The sequence below is a fragment of the Felis catus genome, chromosome B4, assembly GCF_018350175.1.
Source record: "Felis catus isolate Fca126 chromosome B4, F.catus_Fca126_mat1.0, whole genome shotgun sequence".
Classification (NCBI taxonomy): Eukaryota; Metazoa; Chordata; class Mammalia; order Carnivora; family Felidae; genus Felis; species Felis catus.
The window spans coordinates 127,145,399-127,162,404 of NC_058374.1; positions in this window are offsets into that span (position 1 = coordinate 127,145,399).

The window sequence follows — 17,006 nt, forward strand, 5'->3', positions numbered from 1 at the left end:
CCCCTCCACCCACATTTCTTTCTCTAAAATACTTAAAAAAGGGTCATTGGAAAGATTAAGTGAGACAGTTTGCACAGGTCCTACACAGTTAGTAGCAGAGAAAGTAATTCCCAAACTTCTAAAACTAAGCAGAGGGAAGGAGAAACTGATGATTCACACAAGGAAGGGAAGGTTAACAATTTTGCCCTTTGTTTCTAGAACTTTCTACTGTAGCCATTCTGCAGCAACCCACGGAGGTGTGTGATCTCTAGGGTTGTGCTACTTAGTCCAGGGGATATGGAGAAATTCCCCCCAAAACAGCTCGATTGCAATCTTACTTCCTAGCATGGTGCCTCACACAAAGTGAGTGATCAAGAAATGTTTAAGTCAATGGAAGCCAAGTTCAACTTGATTTCTTTCATATAAGTACTATAAATATTTCACACAAAATATTTTCATGTAAACACTAAATGTTAGTACTAAAAATACTTTCACGTTATTACTATATTTGTTAAATATTAGGGTTGTGGGGATTCGCTTTCCTCAAACTCCTCATCTACTCAGAAACGTGAGACTCACATTTCTGTGACTCATATGGCATGAGTCCAAGGCTGTCCCACAAATGACCAAGCAGCGACAGACCCACTGGCCCAACTCTCAGTCCAGGGCTGGGGACCCTGGCTCTTTGAAGAGAAGGTAGGTAGCCACAAATCCCCAAAGGAAACCAATACCGAATGTCAACTCCAGAAAAATCTGGGGTCGCTGTCCTCATCAAACCAGCAGCCAGCCCACATCCTTTCCTGCCACTTGAGTGTGTGGACACTCCTCTCCTACCCTTCCACCCAGAAATCCCCCTGGTGAAACTTCATCCTCCCAACCTGGCCAATGCCTTGAATAAAGCAGCAGGTGCCTTTGGACAGGACCATTGGGAAGCTGGTACGATGCCTATTTTTTCACCCCCTTTAAAAATAACCCCGCAGATTTTAAACTTCCTGCTTGGTAGGAAAAAATAGAATTTGTACTCAGCAATCACGTTGCACATTAGTTCCCATTACTGATGAGGCAGTGGGATAACAAGTGCCCTATGAAAGGACGTGCCTCCAAGTTTAGCTCCGAATATGAAAAGACAATCTGTCTGCGTGAATAGGCAATTAAAAGAGATGCCCTGATGCCGTTGATGCGTTCTTTGGATGTTGCCGTTCAGAGTTAACCTCGGATGAGTTCTGAATTTTAATGCCACCTCGAACCTCTGGGATGAAGAGTTGCCGGGGGAGAGGGGGGTGGTGGTATGAAGGGGCTCTGCACTGGGCAGCGGATACTGCCCTTGGTCCTGTTGCTGCCGTTGGCTACTTGGTGACCTTGGACAGGCCTCTTCTCCACTCTGCACCTGTCTCTTCAACTCTAAATGAAAGTCTTTCCGAGCTGATGTTCTGTGAGCCTAGACTGGACATGTCACACTCTTCTTGCTACGCTCACGTATCAGAACCTTGTGGTAACACCATTTAGGGTGATAAAACATTCCAGATGGCATCCAGGAGGACTTAGGAAAAGGGAGTACAATGTCTTGGAGGTAAAAAAAAAAAAAAAAAAAAAAGCAAGAAACCCAGTAAAAGCCTTACGACAAGGCTCCAAGGATGTTTTATTATAAGGATGCATCTCACCAAATCATAGCCCCATGACCACCGTCTCCTTTTTGTTTTGTTCTTTTCACTTTTTGTTTTTAAATAATGACGGATTCACAGGAAGTTGCAAAGATAGTACAGAGAAGTCCTTGTACCCTTCACCCACTCCCCATCAATGATTGCATCTTAAGGATCTCTAGTACAATATCAAAACCAGGAGCTTGACATTGGCAGCAATGCATGTGTCCAGTTCGATGCCATTCTATCACATGTATAAATCCATTTTACCACCACCACAATCACTGTTCTATACCACAAAGGTGTCCCTGTGCTACCTCTTCCTAGTCACACCCACCCCCTTCCTGCTCTCATACAACCCAGCCCCTGGCAGCCACACAGATCTGAGCTCCACCTCTATAGTTCTGTCAATTTGAGAATGTCCTATAAATGGAACTGTAGAGTAAGTGGCTTTCTTCACTCAGCACAGTGCCCTTGAGATCCGTCCAAGGATGCTGGTGTGTGTATCATGGGTCTGTTCCTTTTTATTGCTGAGTAGTATTCCCCAGTGTCTCCTCTCCTTTTAATGAAATGCATGTGCATGTCAGGAAGTATGGCAGTGAGACAGCTTGGCTCTGGTAGCTGATTCTCCATCCATAGCTCCCAGAAAACAGTGACATCTCCTGAGAGCTGGACAGGACTTTCTCATCCTGCAGCATCCAGGTGCGACCGTTCTGTGCTGTTAGTCCAGCACTTCGGTGTCGGTGATGGATCATGGAGGACCACTGCCCTCACTTGGTCTAAATGGTCTTTCAGCTGTGCAGTTAGGTCCTTCTACCACTGACTGGCTTCTCCAAACATCTCACGGATGGTGTAGGGAAGTGCTTCTCAGACTCACTCTATATGCGCATCATTGGGGATCTGGTTGAAATGCAGGTTCTGATTAAGTGGGGCTGGGTCCGGCTTGTGCTTCCACATTCCCAATAAGCATCTAGGCAGTGCTCATGATGCCCATCCAGGGACCACCCTTCCCATAGCAAAGGTGTCAAGGATGGAAGTCACAGATTCATCTCCAATCCTTTCTGCTGCCAGAATTCACCTGTGGCTCTCATCTTGTCACTTGCCTCTTTGGAATCTCAACCTTGTGGGTTGTTATGAGCCTTTCCTTTCATCCCAGACCATGAAGACATTTTAGGAATACATCTGGGGGGAGGGCACCTGGGTGACTCAGTCGGTTGAGCATCCGACTTCAGCTCAGGTCATGATCTCACAGTTCATGGATTCGAGCCCCCCATCAGGCTCTGTACTGACTGACAGCTTGGAGCCTGGAGCCTGCTTCGGATTCTGTCTCCCTCTCTGCCCCTCCCCTGCTCATGCTTGCTCTCTCTCGCTCTCTTTCTCAAAAATAAACATGAAAAAACTTTTAAAATAAATAAGGAATACATCTAGGGAAATCATTTCAAGTTATATTTTCCTAGGTGGAGTGTTTATTATTCACACAAGCCTAAGGAATTATTCACACACTCCGCCTTCACTTTTCCTGGTCTGCTTTTAGTCCAGATCAAATGTATTTATTTCACGGGTGTTTACTGATGGCCTAGCATACATGTGGACCCGCCTCCCTGCTATGACTTAAAGCACCCAACCTCTCCCGCTTTGGTTTTCATTTTCCCTACTGTGTTGGCCAGAGAAGCAAAGAAGAAAACTCTTGTTTATTGTAAGACTGTTTTTACAAGACCTCTTTCTGCATTCCCAAAGGCCTCCTGAGAGTGGCAGGGACACACAGGAGGATCAAGAAGGGACAATCAAAGACAGCTGTCTCTTCCACCTTCACGAAAATTACCTTGATGGTGGAATGGGCTGAGTGAAGCATCTGGTTCGAAATGACTGCTGGGTGACCTTGAGACTTGTCTGTCGTTTGCTGTGGGGAATGAGTGGGTGGCAAGAAGAAAGAGAGGCAGATTTTATCCATAATTACTCTTTCCTTGTCAAGGGAATGACTGCATTTCCAGTACTTCAAAGGAGTCACCCTCACACATTAAATATTGTTGGGGGACGTTCAGACATTGTTTTCTGTTGAACAAATAATAAGAAAATAATAAGAAAGTACATAAAGTCTTTTTTTCTAGAAATTCCTTAGACCAGGGAATGAATCTGTCTGTACTCCTGACATGTGAGGGTTTCAACTGACCAGGGAGTTTAATGAAAATCAGCTATGTGATATCATTGCTTACAAGAGCTCATTTAGCTATAGACTACATTAATAGGAGCATGATCACTAGAATAAGGAGGTGATGGTGCTCCTCTCTGCACTGCAGAGATCCCTCCTGGAGTGGTACATTCAGTTTAGGGCCTGTATGAGTCAGGGTTCCCAGCAGCAAGCAACTCTGGCTAATTTAAGAAGAAAGGGGATTTATTCAAAGATATTAGACAACTCATACAATTGTTGATGGGCTAGAGAAATCATGTTAAAGGCAGAGCTTTAGCTGGTTAAGCATCTGACTCTTGATTTCTGCTCAGGTCATGATCTCATGGTTCGTGAGATGGGGTCCTGATCAGGCTCCACGCTAACAGCGTGGAGCTTGCCTGGGGTTCTCTCTCTCCCTCTCTTTCTGCCCCTCCCCCGCTCACAATCTCTTGATCTCTCTCTCAAATAAAGAAACTTAGAAAAAAAAAAACTCAAATAAAGGCAGGGCTTTTAGGAGTAACTTACAAGCCATGACACAGGAAAGGCCTGATAAAGTCACTGCTGCCACCAAATGCTACGAAAGCAGAAATCCATGATGGCAGCTCCACAGTGACCAGGAACTCGATTCCCGTGACTGCTCCTGCCACGAGCACCAACACCATTCCTGCCTCAGGAATTCAACCTGCCACAAAGAGCGATGCCTCCACCTCCACTTGCACCACGAAGCTTCCATTCCTTCACCGTGCCCGCTTCTCAATCAGAGTTTCTTCGTTCCAGTACATCCGATTGGCAGAACCTCAGTCACGTGACTGTGCTTAGCTGTGGGCGTGGCTGGGGGCTTCGGTTCTTATTGTTGCATTAGGGAGACAGGACAAATACCACAGCATTCCTATGGAGAAAGAGGAGGGGTAGCCATGAACTCGATAGATGTCCCCTACACTTGATGAAGGTCACTGACTCATCAGAAGAAAATAACCAGAGAGGTTTTATAGATAAGAATTAGCCTCACTCAGTATGGCTGCAGGGATTAGAGCTGTTCTAATGATGCACTCTTCAACGATTCAAATTTCATCAAAGCATAAATAAGAACGTTTAAAAGTCAGAGCAAAGCCTTCCAAAGATGGAATGAGATGACACAGGGGTAGTGAGTTCCCCACCACGGGAAGCATTCAATAAAAACACTGGCCAACCACTTCAAGCAATAAATGCGGGGGTGGGGGGTAGAATTTAAAGGTCCTTACAACTCAGATATTGTCATTATCAGTTCTCTCCCTCTGATATTAATCCATCTATTTGGCCTCAGAAAACCAATCTTGATATAGAATTTGTGATGACCTCCTTACGTAGAATTTGTGATGACCTCCCTGCCTTCATTTTTTGCCAGAGCTGCATTTTATTAAAGCCTGCCACCCCATTTATCCTCATCATGTTAGTGAGGCAGCTGATCAATTCACTACTCTTACTTATCGAATATAGGAGGAAGAGAAATGGTCTACAAAACCTCACCAGCTGGGGGAGAGAAAAAGTAGCTAGGAGCAATTCAGTTACTGAAAAATGGGACTTCTTTTTATAAAGGCAAAAAAAAAAAAATGGATTTCAGTAAAGCAATCAAGTTAGGGAAGGGCCATTTCTGACAGTAGAATGAAATCCAGGTATGTGAAATTGCACATGTCAACCCTGCATCCGTTGTGCATTTTTTTTTTTTAATTTTTTTTAACGTTTATTTATTTTTGGGACAGAGAGAGACAGAGCATGAACGGGGGAGGGGCAGAGAGAGAGGGAGACACAGAATCGGAAACAGGCTCCAGGCTCCGAGCTATCAGCCCAGAGCCCGACGCGGGGCTCGAACTCACGGACCGCGAAATCGTGACCTGGCTGAAGTCGGACGCTTAACCGACTGCGCCACCCAGGCGCCCCCCGTTGTGCATTTTTTAAACCAGACTCGACAGAGAAAAACCGTGAGTCGTGCACTAGTTTGGCCACAGGTGCCTGGTGAGTGAGCCCCTCCCTTCCAGCCTCCGTCTTCCCTCCTATAGAATGGGGATGTCACTGCGTTGCCACAGCAGGTGGGAGAGAGGAGGCGTGGTTGAAGCCATGTGAGAGGGAGGGCTGTGTCAAAACGCCGCACACCTTGTTCACCAGGCAGGGAGAAGCAGGAGGGAAGCTGGGTTTGCTCCTGCCCTGGGGCGACTGCCACCAGTCTCAAGGCTGATTGGCTTACCCCACCTCAGCCTTACCGGCAGCCTCAGGTCCCCGGAGGCCAGCAGAGGTTCTGTCAGCATCCTGCCCACGGCAGCCTAACAGCACCCTTCTACCACACTAGGGTCCAGTTTAATTCATGACGCTCCCTTGACAGCCTCACTCCCTGCAGCCCCCAGGGACCCCAGCCCCTTTGTTCATCTCCTGCTCTGAGCTCTCCAGTAGGGAATTCTACTAGGTGACTGTCAGCCGGCTGCCACATCTCATCCCAGAGGCCGTGGAAACAGTGCCGAGCATCACACCTCCGTGTGCTGCTTCGAGATGCTTCTCTGACTGAAATGTCATTTCCAGTCCCTGTTTTACATCGATGAGTGCAGAAATTGGCAGGGAAGGACAGGGTCGGCTTTAGAGAATGATACCTTGACAGATGAAGGCCCGCCACAGCTCAATCCTGTACATACCTGCTGTGGGAAGACACCCTGCAGTGTATACAAATAGGAAAACAAGTAAAATCCAACATTGCTCTGACTCGGACATCACAGTGAGAACTAACGTTTATTGAGCATCTATCACGTAGTAGCCACTGTACCCAGCGCTCTGTATGCATTATTATCTCCATCCTCTTCTATGATAGGGATTTGTATTCCCATTTTACAGATAGGGAAGCTGAGGTGCAGACGGCAAGGCGAAAAGTAAATGCAGTGCTGGGATTGAGTGCAGACTGTGTTAGCTTGACTAATGAGCAAGCTCTAATCCTTCACCATCCTCTTTGTTTAAAATGCCTCCTTTTGGGATGCCTGGCTGGTTTCGTCCAAGGAGCATGTGAATCCTGATCTCAGGGTTGTGGGTTCGAATGCCACATTGGGTGTAGAGATTGCTTAAAAATAAAATCTGAAAAAGGAAGACAAGAATTTTAATTAAAAAAAACAAATAAAATGCTTCCTTTCCAGGGAGGTGGGGGAATGAAATGCTTTTCTCCTCTCTGCTGCTTAAAAAAAAAAATGACCATTCAGACACATATTCAGAAGAGGAAGAAAAAGCTTTCTGGGCTCGGGGGAAGGTTAATCGTGCGCATCCATGGTGAGCTGTTATGCCAAGGTCAGCTTCCTCCACATGCAGTTTTGTGTGTGCGTGAGTTTTGTTTGGGCAAGACAGGGGTGTTGAGTGGTATAAAAGTTCAGTTCAGATGGGCCAATATTTAATGGGTCTTGACTGTCACTGGGGACAGAGGTAACTGGGTCCCTCGAGGTGCTCCCTGACACACAGACACAGCCTGGGGACAGACTTGCTGCCAGGCCGACTCCTGGTGTGAAGTGACCACCACCCCTACCACCACCCCCACACCTCTTTGGCAGATGGGCCCTGATTGTCAAGGTCATGCTCAGTGAGGCCATGAGTCAGACAGGAGACACATTTGGTTCATCGTGCCTCTGAGTCCACATGTTTCCTGTCTCAGGTTTTTCGCTTTTATGGGGCCAAGTTCCCACCAGCCTGGGTCCCTCAGTTTTGCTGATAAGTAGAGACAGCATCCGGGGGAAGTTTCCTAATGGCTGAGTTCGCCCACAAACAGCAGCTCAGTGATGGGCATCACTGAACCAGGGACACACACACCTAGGGGGCATCTCCTGGCCTCCCAGATCTGTGCTCTGTTAACCCGGGATGCAGGCAGCAGTATTAACACAACCACAGGGAATAATCTCAGTGTGGGAGGTTTGGGTTTTAGTCCCTTGTTAGAGCTGAGAAGGACCTCAAACACTCAACAACTTCATAGAGCATTTTTTAAAATTTATTTATTTTGAGAGAGCACGCACGTGCTCATGAGCAGGGGAGGGGCAGAGAGAGGGAGAGAGAATCCCAAGCAAGCTCTGCCCTATCAGCACAGAGCCCTGCGCGGGGCTCGAACTCATGGACCATGAGATCATGACCTGAGCTGAAACCAAGAGTCGGATGTTTAACCAACTGAGCCACCCAGGCGCCCCCATCCAGCTTTTTAAAAGAGGAAAGGCCCCCAGAGCCTGCAAAGCGAGGCCTCCCTCATTCACTCCTGAGGGGGAAGAAGGTGAACCCCATGGCCTCTGCCTGCAGTGCATGGACCCGGCTTCTTCTAGCGGCCTCCCCACAGAGGACAAGATGTTCGTTTGCTTTCTCCTGCCACGGTGCTAGAGAAACAAATTTCAGTTTCAGCTGCAACCTTCCAGAAGCACAAAAATAAGCCACCAGAAAGTCCTCAAGCTCAGGACCCTCAGTTTTTCCAAGGTTGTCAGGTTGTGTTTTCTTTAATGAGCCAGTTTGAGCTGCAACCCGGTTCTGTTTGCTCCCATCTCAGACTATACACACAGCATCTTCACCTTCCGTGGGTATGTTCAAGGGAGCAGAGCACAGGAGCAGACTGAGAAAGCCCGGGACAGACCTGGGTTGTGTTTCGTTTTGTGTTCGTAAAACCAGGAGATAGGTAGCTAGCTCTGGTGTCGTCGAGGCAGTGGGAAGTCGGGACATTGAACAACATACGATCTGGGCCGTGGATTTGGAGGGTCGGCCGTGTGGCTTTCGGGAGCGCCAGACTTGAGGAAGACCGTCTGGCCTTGTTTAGAATCTGTCGTGTGGGGGTCGATTCCCTGCACCGATGTCACATACGCACGTGTTAAAGCCGAGTAGTAGGCAGCCGGTAGGTCGGATGGGACACAAACTGAGTTCTCTGATTGGGTAAAGTCCTTTAAACTGTCCAGCGAAGAGGCTACAGCCCAGCTGCTGCTCCTTCTGGGGCCTCTTCTATTTCAAAGAAGAGAAACAGCCCAGCAGAGACCTGAACCCTGGCTCAGGAGCCAAGCGCCAGCCCCACGTCTCAGGGGCCCTCGCTGTTGTTGGCACCTGGGGGCAAGGCAGGCACTTACTCTGCTCCACCTCCACTCCTCCGTCCATGTAAGCATCCATGGCCTTTCCTAAGAGACGTGCTCTGCTCCCTTGCTCCTCAAAGTGGGGTCCACAGACAGCAGCATCGACCTCCTTGGGAGTTTGTTGGGAAGGGAGAATCTCACCCCCTCCCCCAGACCTCCTGCCCTGGAATCTGCATTTTAACCGGAGGCCCAGACGACTGCTGAGCACACGGAGGGTCTGAGAAAGGCTGTGACTGCCATAGGCCCTTCTGTCTCCTAAGGACACTGAAAACATGCCTGAAAAGAGGATCGGGACCCGGGGAGAAGCGGGGTGGGCTGTGGGGGAAGATCCTTAGGCTGTTTTGTGCATGAGGCCATAATGAGTCATTTAAAGACTGCCATGTTCTCTGAGAGTTTCAGAGACTCAATTGTGCATTCTTCTCCCGCCAACAATTTCTCCCCTGAGTAGACGTGGGAGGTGTTTCTCCAGCTGCCGGTGAATGTCTGGTGAATTACCTTACCCTCTGCCGCTTCTTTCCTGCTGTCTCTCACCAGGGGGGACGTTGTGTCAAAAGCTTTGGAACAGTGTGCAGGCAATCACTATTTCCAGCCACCTGTTTCTGCTGACAACTTTAGGAATTAGCTTCTTTATCAAGCACTAGATAAAAATCATTCCACTCTTTATCAAGCATTAGATAAAAGTCATTCCACTCTGGGGGAGAATGTTAACAGAAAGTTAACAGAAAGTTAAGGGCTGTTTGTAAAACCACATACACTCGGGTCCGGTGTGCCAAAAGCAGCTTGTGTCCCAAGTGGGACAGACAGGCCACGACGGGCAGGAATAGAGAAGAGGGTAGACAGCAAGAATTGTGAAGGCTTGAAAAACGATGTTTGAATGGTACACGGAGGGGATATGTGGCAATCTGAAATGGCTTTCTCAGAAATGTCTTTGAGAGCATGAAGGTTATAAGAAAAAACTGTGATTTTTACAGAGTGCCCCAAACTCCTAGGACTTCAGTCCTTAGGTTCTGTCTCTACATCCCTATTAATGAAACATGACCTTTTCCTCCCAAGGAGACCAAGGCTTTGCCTACAATGCAACATAGAGAAGGAGAATTGATCAATTATCTAGATAATTCAAGGCCAACCTCCCACCTCAGCTACCTCTCTGTACACAAACCATCATCATGGCCTTCACCAAAAATATCTGACCAGGGGCACTAACCACATGACTGGGACTTGGTTTAGCAAGACACCTGCCTTGTGCAGGGGGAGGGGGAAGGATTTTGCCCCCAGAGCCATTTAGCAGCGTCTGGAGACATTTGTAGTTGTCACAACCGAGGGAGAGAGCTGCTACTGGCATCTAGTGGGCAGAGGCCGGGAAGCTGTTCAACATCCTACAATGCATAGAAGAAGCTCTGGCTCACAGAATTACCCTGTCCCGAGTGTCAGCAGGGCCAAGGCTGAGAAGCTCTGTTCTGGGGAGATGGGTTTGGGTCTCCAGTCACTGCTCAGCACGGTGGTTTGGAAGGAATTTGGGTCAGCATTTCTTCCCCGTAGTTTCCTGGATCACAGGAAAGTCAACACAGTCTCTAGGGATGAGCTCAGATTCTCCTCCTCCCGGAGCCAAGTCCAGCCGCATCCAGCTGGGTCATCACGGGCCTCCTCAGACAGCAGAGCCTGCTTTATATTTTCATCTTCCAGGGGATTTCCGAGATTTACTCTTTTGCCAGCCTTCCTACTTTGGCATAGAGCACGGCCTCTGGGAGGTCAAGAGAAACCCACCAAGGTCACGTCTATTTTGGAAGCTCCAGGTATAAAAATGAAGAAAGGCAAGAATAAGATTATAAAAATTTCAATTTGTTTTAAATATTTGCAAATGAGAAATTAATACTTCCACCCCCAAATAATGGAATCAATATATTTGTACAATATAACTGCAGTATCTATAAATTTCATATATTAATTCATAGTGCCCTACAGGCAGGGTGGTCCTGTAATGGGATTCAACCCGGAAAGGGCACAGTGAAAGCTTTCCTTTTTTCAGTCCCACCAGTGTGTCCCTGTGACTATGAACGGGGCTTACTTGGAATAATATTAAAGATCTAAACGTACAGCTATCTGAGCCTATGTCAGAAGGAGCAGCGAAAGTCCAAAGGCAAGACATAGTAGTTAAAACACAGAAATACTTACATATTTTTATATATGTGTAACTATGTACTTATAGTTAAAACATACAAATACTTATTAGATGTTCTTGTCCTGGGTAGTATTCTGAGCGTGTGTGTGTGTGTGTGTGTGTGTGCATGATATATATAATCTAAATATACATATACAGGGCACCTGGGTGGCTCAGTCGGTTGAGCGTCCGACTTTGGCTCAGGTCATGATCTCACAGTTCATGGGTTCGAGCCCCGCATCGGGCTCTGTGCTGACAGCTAGGAGCCTGGAGCCTGCTTCGGATTCTGTGTCTCCCTCTCTCTCTCTGCTCCTCCTCCACTCATGCTCTGTCTCTCTCTCAAAAAAAAAAAAAAAACATTAAAAAAATTTTAAATATACATATACATACACACACGTATACGTGATCTCAATACTTTGTTGTTGTTAATCCCATTGGACAGATGGGAAAACCCAAATGGAGAGAAATGAAGCCATGCCCAAGGTCACATACCTTATAACTAGATATGTGAGTGGAATCGGTCATGTAAGTAAACTTAGGCAGTTGGACTCCAGAGACCACACCTGTAACTCTGTGGATATACAGCCTCTCAAAAAGAGAGACACAGATTCAAGAAGATGTGTACGTAGCACCATAAAAGGGCTTTAGAAAGCATCTAGAGGAGATGCAGTGCCAACAGGACAGGTGTTAGAGTCATATGGCTCTGAATTCAAATTCTGGTTTGGACCCTTCACTGTGAGTCCTGGGCTCCTTAATTTAAAGCCACTTTCCTCAGCTGCAGTGTGGTGTCCCCATATGTCCAATGAGACTGTGGTGGGATCTGTGCATTATCCCAGGAGCACAAGAGGCACACAGTGTTGTGATGATAAAACCGAAGCTCGGAGAGAGCAAGTGTGTTGCCCAAGGCCACACAGCAAAGTACTGACGGGCCTCTGAATACCTGGCCTAGTGTTCCTTACACATCAGCTGCTCTAAGCGGCTTCATCTATCTGGCCCCCTCCATCCCCTAAGTGTCTTTCTCAAATCGCCCATTTCAGAGCTCCAGATAGGCTCCTCTCACCTGCAGGGCTATGCTGCCATACTTGGTGATCTGTGACAAACTGGATGAATGGGAGTAAGTAATCATAGAAGCTACACAGTTCAAAAAACGTGGGGAAAGGGGCGCCTGGGTGGTTCAGTTGGTTAAGCTCCCGACTCTCGATTTTGGCTCAAGTCATGATCACCTGTTTTGTGAGATCAAGCCCCAAGTCAAGCTCTATGCTGACAGCATGGAGCCTGCTTGGGATGCTCTCTCTCCCTGTCTCTCTGCCCACGCGCCCCCCCCACACACACACACCGTGATTGCTCTCTCTCTCTCTCTCTCTCTCTCTCTCTCTCTCTCTCTCTCAAAATAAATAAATAAATAAGCATCAAAAAAAAAAAAGTGGGGAAAAATGTTTAAATTCCAAGCATAATCCACTAGGTGGAGCCACACTGCTGCATTCAAGGAGGCCCAAACTTCTAGATAAGCGTGAATTTGGTACTTAAGTGAGGGACTGAGGTTTCACTCATTCGCTCAGTCATTCATTCATTCAGTAAATATCTACTAAGCACCTACTCTGTGTTACGCACGATGATACAACATAAACACTGTAGCTATGGACAGTGTAATTAGAACCTGACAATTTCTCTGCTTCTGTAATGAATCTCATAGCCAGGCAACAACTTGATCCTTCCATTCACTTTGTGATCAGGGGACCAGTGATGTCATTCTCCCACTTCTTCCTAAAATATTTATTTGGCATGGATTCTCCACCAGGCTCTGGGAACCATAAGGGAGATCAGACACAGTCTAATGGAAGAGGCAGGCATGTGGCTACTGTGTGGTCAGCATGGCCTGTAGGATGACTGATACTTGCAAAGGCTGGCTGGGGGAGCCCAGAACTCATCTTCAACATCCTTTAAAATAAACTCATGTCCTTTCTCCTTGGGCATCCTGAAGGGGGAGATCAAAACCTTTGATCCTTTCTCTGCTTCTTGTCAATAATTGGCTCCAATCTGCTGTCCCCCTCCCTTCAGAAATCTCTGTTAGTGCCACCCAAGTGAGGCTTGAAATGGCAAGAATGAAACTGATTTCGTTACAGGTGGATTACACGAAAGCGTGCACTCTTCCCTGGGCACACATTTCTGCCTCCCCTTCCAAGAGAGTCTGCATGGGTGTAGATGGAACCACATAGACCAATATTGAGAGACCTGGGCTCTGAGCCTAACATGACGTGTGGTCGTGAATCAGTCACATCCTTTTTCTGGCCTCAGTCTTCTCGTCTGCGGTAGCCTAAATATGGGCATCAGTTAATTACAGACCTTCCCAGCAGGAGATGGTGTCTTTCCCCACTTGCCTCGATCCCAGAGTCAGCCATCCTCCAATCCACACCACATCATCTCCCCTGGATTAGCCATAAGGAGCCCGCCAGTGGTTCTCCCGCGGTCACTCTGCCCCCAATGTATGTGCACTTCACGCAGGAGATCAAATGACACGAAAACATAAGTCCTTCATCTGCCACATACCCCTAATCACCTTCCTTCCCACGAACTGCAAGATTGGGCACCGTCTGGCTCCCCGCCACCTCTCTGCTTGTCTTACCCTTGTTCACATTGTGCCAGCCTCAAGTCTGGGACTGTGACCTGAGGACCACACAGCTCGTCATCTCTAGAGAGACTGGAGCCGAAAATCAAGACAGAACCTGAGCCAGAAATCTTATGAAGTTTCACTTCAAGATGAATACTGAAGTGGTACCCAGGAGCTAGGAGAGACAGGAAACTACTCTTGGAACCTGGCGGAGAAAAGTTTTTCTAAGAGGAGGAGATGGGGGTGGCATGAAGGAGCAGAGAACTGCAGAAACGCTGTTTCTGGTGGAAGCTAAATGGTCAGAAACCTCAGCTGTTGACCTGTAGCTGGACGGTGAACAGGTGAGTGAGTCCCCAGTCAGGTTGGTGTGACCACATTTGCTTGCACATCTTATTTGGTTTTCCCTGAACTTACAGGTCTGATCCTCTGTGAGAGTCTAAACTCCCGTGACACGTTCTCCTTCGTAGCTCCCTGTCTTCCTGAACAGAACTCTGCACAATGATGGCAGGGACAACGTTTGCTGAGTGTTGTGAGCCACAATCCTTCTCACCAGCCACGCCTGGTAGCAGCACCCCAATTTTCTTCTAGGGCGTGCTCCCTTCCCCACCTTCACCCCTGTGCTCCACATAAGGGCCGATTCCCTCCCTGGCTCCAGAGCTGGACACATGGCTCAGAGCTAGCCAGGCAAAACATCCCTTTCTCCTGACCACACTTACTGGTTCGGGAATGAGCAAGTGACCATTCCAGAACCGAGGAGACAAAGGAGACAGAGGTGGGGATAAAGATAAAGTGCTCTTCTGCTAAGGCTGCAAGACATAAGGACGCTGCAGGTTTTAAGGTGCTGAAGGCCTAGAATTAGCCAACACAGTGGAAAACGGAGACAGAAGATGAGAGAGGTCAAGTCCTGCTGACATGGTTTAAGCCCCCGGATCCAGCTGAATCAGAAGCCATTTGTGTCACTGGATTCTTGAATTATATGAGCATATAATTTCCATTTCTTGCCTAAGACAATTAGAATTACTTGTCACTTGCATCCAAAACAGTCCTGACGAATGAATGAATGAATGAATGAATGAATCTACCAGAAAACTTTGGCACAGAGGAAAGGATTCTGCGCTGGGAGCCAAGACAGTGTCTCGCCATTTGCTGTGTGATGCTGGGAAAGTTGCCTGATGACTCTGGACTTCAGCTTAGAACTCTGAAACCATTAATTTATCCAACAAATATTCACTGGCATTAATTGTGCCAGACACCATGCTAGGTGTTGACTCTTCTGTGGTAAGTTTCCTGTTCTCATGAAAATGGAAATGAAGTTCACTCCTAGAAAAGAAAATTTACATTTTGCATACCTGACTTTGTAAAAATCTGTTTGTGGCACAAGTCTCTAGCACTTGGTAACTGGCAAGGGTTATTATTCTTTCCACTCCTCATCAGCTACTATCGTGGGGTGAGCCGGAGGAGGGGCGAGAAACAGGGCCTAGTACAATGGGGAGGAGCGTACCCAGACTTAACTTCCCTCCCAGAACTCACAGCCAATCGGATATAATGTTTATGAGCCTAATTACACATGGCACCGAGCTAGAGAGTGTACAAGAGCCTCGCTTGGGCCTGGGTCCGATCCTTTGGGACTTTTAGCTCTAAGAATAGTCAACATGCATTTCTTCTAGCCTCTGGCAAAGAGACTTTTTTGAGTCAAATATGCTCATCAGTGTTCCCAAGAATCAGGCTTAGAAACAGAGCTACTTAAGCTCCATTGCTTTCATTTCTTGTTACAAAGAATTAATGACAGGGCGCCTAGGTGGCTCAGTTGGTTAAGCATCCAACTCTTGATTTTGGCTCAGGTCACGAACATGAGATCAAGCCCCAAGATGGGCTCTGTGCTGACAGCATGGAGCCTGCTTGGGACTCTCTGTCTCTCTCTCTCTCTGCCCCTCCCCGACTTGCTCACACACAAGTGCGTTCCCTCTCTCTCTCTCTCTCTCAAAATAAATAAATAAACTAAAAAAAAAAAACCCAAAGAATTAATAATGCCAACCACAGTTGGATTATTTTTGAAGGGAATTCACAACTTGGGTTGAAGTGGCAGAACGTCAGGCTTAAATAAGCCCAGTATATGAGTGTAAGCTTAGCAGGCCAAAAATAACCCGAGACCTAGTCCACCTTCTGTGATTTAATTTGCTCATTTGCTTAACAAATATTTACCAAGTGCCCACTCGGCACCAAACACCATCATACAGCAGCAGCTGGCTCCTAAGAGGGCAGCCCCCAGAGGGAATAGATCCAGAAGCAAATATTCAAACATAAACCCATTCCTTGTATTCCCATGCACACACCTGACTGAGCCCAACCAAGTGTTAATAAATCAGCCTCTACTAATAAATCAGTGCATGTGCCCTATCCTAAATATAGCACAGGTTCTTGCCTGTTCGTTATTATTGCTGCATTTAAAAAACCTCAAAATTTAGTGGTTTGGTACTTGATGCCACGGAATAGTACACTTAAAAAAGGTTAAAATGGTATTTTACCATAATAAAAAACCTAGGGAAGGATAAAAAAAAACTTAACACTTTGAAACAACTATTTAAGCTCACGGATTCTGGGGGGCAGAACTTTGGGTGGGGCCCAGTGGGGCCAGCTGATTTCTGCTCTGTGGTATCTGGGTCTCAGCTAGGAAAACTTGAAGGCTGTGGGTGAATCAGTGGCTGGGTGCTGGCATCATCTGAAGGCTCTGACATTTACATGTCTGGGTTGACTCAAAAACTAGGGACTGTCTATTGGAGCACCCAAATATGGCCTCTTCATCTGTGGCTTTCTCACAGCATAGTGGCCTCAGGGTAGCGAAACTTTTTATAGGATAGCTCAGAGCACCTAACATGAGTATTTCCAAAAAAGAGAGGAAGGAAAGGCAAAACCTGTATCCCATTTATGGCCTAACCTTGGACATGTCACTACCGTCATACTCTATTGCTCAAAGCAACCATAAAACTACCCAGATTCAAGGTTAGGAGGTGGGTAAGAATTAGACTCCGTGTTTTGTTGGGGGACTATCCAAATTACGTTGTAGGAAAACACGTGTGAAGGAAGATATTGTTGCATCCATTTCTGGAAAAATACAATCTGCCAAATCACCTTTTTAAATGGGTCAAAAGCAAAGAAATCATAGAAGAATCAGTTCAGAGAAATAGCAGTGGAAGAGGCCTTAATGAATACATAGTCTGAGAAATGAAGTCCTGAGAGGATCTCTCCTCAGGCTGGTAGAGCACCCAGGGCATTAGGCTGAGTGGAGAGAGATGGTCCTGTCTAGTTGCAATTCTATCAATTCTATCAATTCCCAACTGTGTGTAATCTCAGGCTAGTAAGG